A 5997-nucleotide genomic window follows, 5' to 3' on the forward strand; every position below is an offset into this window, starting at 1 on the left:
GAGGGTCCTAAGGAAGTGTCGAGTTCAAGGGCGTATTCCATTTAGGCAGGGAGACCAGAATTTTAAACCAGGCTCACACTGATAAGTTACTTTTAAAAAGAAAACATTTTTAGATTGTGCCTAGTAATTAAAAAATATTGCCACATAGGGGCGCCTGGGTGGCTCAGTCGTTAAGCGTCTGCCTTCAGCTCAGGTCATGATCCCAGGGTCCTGAGATCGAGTCCCGTATGGGGCTGCCTGCTCAGCGGGGAGTCTGCTTCTCCCTCTCCCTCTGCTGCTTCCCCCTCTTGTGCTCTCTCTCTCTCAATAAATAAATGGATAAAATCTTAAAAAAATATACTGTCATATAAATATGTTGCTTAAGCTTTAAAAATATTCAGTCTATTTAATTTTTGAAATAGTTATACATTTGTGTGATTCAAAACCCAAAAAGTATAAAAAAATACGGTAAAAATTCCTATTTCCATCTTGTTCCCCAAATCACACATTCCCACTTCCTCAATCCTGGGACTATGAATTGTTTCTTGTGTATCTGACAGGAGTTTCTTTATGCTAAATATATTTTGGAATTTTTGCTTTCGTTCAGCTTTGCAAAGCTTGGCTATTTTAATAGAGTATTTTTTAGAAAGAAGAAGTGGAAGCCACGCCTGTTTCTCTCGACTGATGACAAAGTTTGAACATTTCAGGAAACCCCCAGGTGATACACTACCTCTCACCAGGTGCCCTGGGTAGGCTGATCAAGGTCAAGGGGCAAGGAGGCTTGGTGGGTGCTAAGATACAAAAGTCACAAGTTAGAGACACACTTTTACAATACAAACTCCAAACATACAGTTAAACTCTGGTAAAGCGTACAGAAAAGCCATCCTGAGAAGTTTCCGAGGGAGAGAGGGCATGATGAAAGAAGAAGCTGTCTCCATGGGAAAAAACCTAAAGACACAAGAAGGAAAATCAGAGTTCTGATTGGGGAAGTAAGACATAGGTGCTTGAGACTTTTTAGAGTCCAGAGAGTGTTATGTTTTCTTTTCTTTCTTTCTTTTTTTTTTTCTGATAAACTTCCTCACAAGAACCGAGCAAATGCCAAGGTGAAAATGGGAAATTCCGACATGACGAGAGTCAGAGAAGCAGCAGAGCATCCGGGAGTGCTTTGGGAGCCTTCAGATCTGTTGTATTGACTAGAGAAGATAAAACACCTCTATGGACCAGAATTATTTTATTTTTCTTTGCTCCGGAATTGGACCTATGGAAAGGTGTATAGGAGAAGCAGGCTCCCCACTGAGCAGGGAGCCCGATGTGGGGCTCGATCCCAGGCCCCTGGGATCATGACCTGAGCCGAAGGCAGACACTTAGCCATCTGAGCTAAGGTGTTTATCAGTTCTGGCCCACAGAATAACAGGTGTTTATTCAGCACTTACTATTCTTCTGCAGCCTTGGGGATAGAGCTCTCCAAACAGACAGATGAAGGTCCAGTTCTTGTGGAGGTCATACTGAAAGGAGGGTGTCCAGTGACAGCAAGGACGTGACTGTGTGAGGGAGGGACAGTGCTCCGGGGACGAGGAATACCTAGGGCGAGCCCTTGTAGGTAGCACAGAGCTTGTTGGTGTTTGAGGAACAAAATGGAGGCCCATGTGATAGGAACATAGTGAACGAGGGGGAGGAATATGAGATGAAGCTGGAAAGATAGAAAGGAGGAGGAGGAAGGAAAGGAGGTGGGGGGGTGTATAACAGAAGTATCTGTTCTTTAAGTGTCAGGTGCTGTTTTAAGTATTTTACAAGTATTAATTAACTTAATTCTCAAAAGACGTCAGGAGGTAGGTAATATCATTATACCCATTTTACATACGAAGAGATTTTTCTTTACGATTATTTATGAGATGTAATTAGGTTACTCTTTGAAATTTTCCAACTTTTCCTTTTGGATCAGGTGACCTGATTCTCTAGTACGTGGTAGCATTTTTTGACGTCCTAAAGAAGAAACGATCTTTCTCTTCTCTGAACCCTTATGATACTGTAAATCACACAATTGGCACTTGTCTAATTTAAAGTTGTTTGGGTACACATCTTCTCTCTCAACTAGTTGGCATACTTTTTGAAGGCAGGACTGTCCTTCCCTAAGCACCTACCACAAGTAGGAGGTATTCAAGGATAGGTATTGAATACAAAATGCAATTCAGATATACATTGTTGAATAATCGTGTGACCAGAACAGACCATGTTCCTCATGTTTCTATCCAAGGTTGTCAATGTGCTCCACATTTTATGGCTCTATTTCTCTCTGTTCTGCAGTTTGCATAGAAGAAGAGGGTGGCTCATGAAAGCATTTGAAAGGACATCCTCTTCTCAAGTTAAGCTCAGCCACTTTTGACTTTTTACAAACAGATGAGATAATTGTGTCATCCTTCCCAGCATCTGGATAGTCAGGCCCTGCTTAGCGAGGAGCTGAGTACATGAAGAAAATATCCTGGTTTACTTTTGTGCTCACCAGAACTCAAGGTTTTCTCCCCAGTTTTAAACCTGGGAGCTTGATGTCTCCTTGAAATTCTCTGCCATGTTTGGTCTCAACAAATTGCAGGACTGGGAAACCAAATTGATATGATGACGAACAAGGAACAAGGAACCTTTTAAGGTTCGCTGATTCTACCAGTTAGTATTGATGGATTTGACAGAAGAGATCAGAGACTGTAATCTTTGCGGATGTCACTGTGGATTGGATCGTCCCCTTGGCATTCCTCACTCATCTTCACAAACTCCCTGCAACATGCCTGGTGCTGAAGCCTTAGACACATGCCGTGCTTTTTCAAGGTTGGTGCATGAGATCCTCTCTCTGCCTGGGAGACCACTGCCTTCTCCTCCCCCACCACTGTTCATCCTATTCTGGATCACGATGCTGTCCTCAGCTTGTCTCCCCACCCCACCCCTCCCTCCCATGGGCAGAGCTCTTCTCACCCCCTCTGGGAGCTGCCAGGACTTTGTTCTTCATTTTCTCAGTGCATTTTCCATAAATGAAGTCATCTGTCTACCCCAATGGCCTGGGTGCTTCCGAGGGTGCAGAATTCTCTTATTCATGAGTAGGTGACCAACAGATATTTGTTTTAATTAATGCACTCACATTTCAGCTTTAAATAGAGTATAACAATAAAAGGATCGTATCCTTTTAAAACCTAGATTTAAATGGCAAGTTTTAGATACATTAGCTATATGCCATGCTGCCCAGCAAATCAACATCTTATATCCTTAGTGCAGATGACTCAACTTTACTCATCAGAATTAGAAGTCAGCCTCAAAAAGTAAGTCACTGATTTGTCGATTTGAACCAAAAAGAACATCACTGTTTTCATTAACATCTACCTCTGAACAACAGGACGATGTTAATGCCACCAAGAAAGTTGATTCATTGGACTGTCAATGGGCAGGGTAAAGAAGGGGAGAGACCATGGGTTTTCAAGTCCGAGTGTGTGGTGTGGCTCCTGGGTCTGCACTGGCTAGGCAGCGCCATGATGAATGTGGTAAAATGAGCCCAGAATGATCAAGTTCCAAGGGCACTGGGAGGCTTACATTAGAAAATGTACCTAAGAGCCCCTGGGTGGCTCAGTCAGTTAAGCATCTGCCTTCGGCTCAGGTCATGATCCCAGGGTCCTGGGACTGAGTCCCGCAACAGGCTTCCTGCTCAGCGGGGAGTCTGCTTCTCCCTCTCCCTCTGCCTGCTTGTGTGTGCTCTCGCTCTCTCTCTGTCTGTCAAATAAATAAATAATAAATAAATAAATAAATAAATAAATAAATAAATAAAATCTTAAAAAAAAAGAAAATGTAACTCAAGTACTAATTAGGTGTCTGGCACATAGCAGAGGCTCACTAATTCTGGGGGAGTAAACTGGCAGACTGAGGGCTGTATGTGCCCACCCTGATTTTTAAAATATTGACTTTCGAGTGGTCATTCAAAGCTCTCCGGTTTGTGTTGAGTGCCAGGCACTGTTCTAGACACGTCTCCACGTTTTATCCTTGCTGCACCCCTCTGAGGTAGACATGATTATTACCCTTCTTTTCCAGAGAGGGAAACTGAGAAAAAAAATTTGGAATATATTTCATAACTAAAACCTGCATGTGGGTCCCAAAGGAGTCAATGCCTCTCAACCTACCTCATCCTACTAGAATCAAAATGAGGCACTTTTACATGAGCTGATGTAGCAGAGTGGATACAAATGTGATCTCTGCAGCCAGGTTCAAATTCTGGTTCCACTGCTTCCTAGTTGTGCAATCTAGGAAAGTTAGCACTGTGCCTCAGTTTCCCTACCTAGAAAATGGGGATTAATAATAGCACTCACCTCACTGGGTTATGATGAGGATTTGATAAATCGTTTGGTGTGTAGAAAAGTCCTCAGTCATTTGACAGTTACCTGCCATTATGGTTGTCTTATATCCCAACTCTACCTCCTTCTGCCTACTTCCTTCCCCACCCCACCACAGGCAACATTTCATTTATTTATGCTCGTTGGTACAAACACAAATGTCTTCAGGGAGAAAAGAAATAGCAAGAAGTACACAAGCATACCTCATTTTATTGCTCTTCAGCTGTATTGTGCTTTACAGATAGTGTGGTTTTTTACACTGAATGTCTGTGGCAATCATGTGTCCAGCCATTCTGCCAACATCACGTGCTCACTTCATGTCTCTGGGTCCCATTTTGCTAGTTCTTGCAATATTTCAACGGTTTTCATTCTTACTGTATCTGTTATGGTGATCTGTGGTCAGTGATCTTGCAATCACTTTGTAATTATTTTGGGGTGCCCATATGAGACAATGAACTTAATCACTATGTGTGTTCTGACTGCTCAGGTTGCTCTCCCTTCTCTCTCCCTCTCCGCTGGCCTCCCTGTTCCCCAAGACACAACAATATTGAAATTAGGCCAGTTAGTAACCCTACAGTAGCCTCTAAGTGCTCAAATGAAAGGAAAGGTCTCTCACTTTAAATCAAAACTAGAAGTGATTAAGCTTAGTGAGGAAGCCATGTTGAAAGCCGAGATAGGCCCAAAACTAAGCCTCTTGCGCCAAACGTTAGCCAAGTTGAGAACGCAAAGGAAACAATCTTGAAGGAAATTAAATGTGCTATGTTAAGATGATATGGAAGTGACACAGCCTTACTGCTGATATGGAGAAAGTTCGAGTGGTCTGGAGAGGAGAGCAAACCAGCCCCAGCATTCCCGTAAGCCGAAGCCTAATCCAGAGCAAGGCTCTAGCTAGCTCTCTGTAATTCTGTGAGGGCTGAGCGAGGTGAGGAGGCTGCAGAAGGAAAGTCTGAAGCCGGCAGAGGTTGGTTCACGAGGTTGAAGGAAAGAAGCCAGCTCCACAACAGAAAGCACAAGGTGAAGCAGCGAGGGCTGGTGGAGAAGCTGCAGCAAGCTGTCCAGAAGGTCCATCTACGATAGCAATGCAGGTGGCTACACTCCACGACAGGCTTTCAGTGTAGACGGGACAGCCTTCTCCTGGAAGAAGATGCCATCGAGGACTCACAGCTCCAGAGGAGAAGTCAGTACCCGGCTTCAAAGCTTCAAAGGCCAGGCTGACTGTCCTGTCAGGGGCTAACGCAGCTGGTGACCTCCGTTGAAGCCAGTGCTCACTGACCGTTCCGGAAATCCTGGGGCCCTGCAGAACGATGCTCAGCCTACTCTGCCTGTGCTCTGTACATGGAACAACAAAGCCCGGATGACAGCGCGTCTGTTTACAACATGGTTTACCGAACACTGGAAGCCCACCGTTGAGACCTGCTGCTGAGAAAAACGATTCCTATCAAAATATTACTACGCACTGACAGTGCAGTTGTACACATACCCACCTTTCTCTAGGTACAGTGAAGGTTGTGGTAAAGCTGATACAGCTGCAGGTAAAAACTGGGTTCGAAATCCAGATGACCCCTTCTGAGCTCTGGGTACAAAAGGGTTGTGTTTCAGTCAAATCTTTTATTTATTTATTTATTTATTTATTTATTTATTTATTTATTTATTT

This window comes from Callorhinus ursinus, unplaced genomic scaffold, assembly GCF_003265705.2.
Source record: "Callorhinus ursinus isolate GAN/ISIS: 27379988/994484 unplaced genomic scaffold, GSC_fseal_2.0 scaffold7, whole genome shotgun sequence".
Taxonomy (NCBI): domain Eukaryota; kingdom Metazoa; phylum Chordata; class Mammalia; order Carnivora; family Otariidae; genus Callorhinus; species Callorhinus ursinus.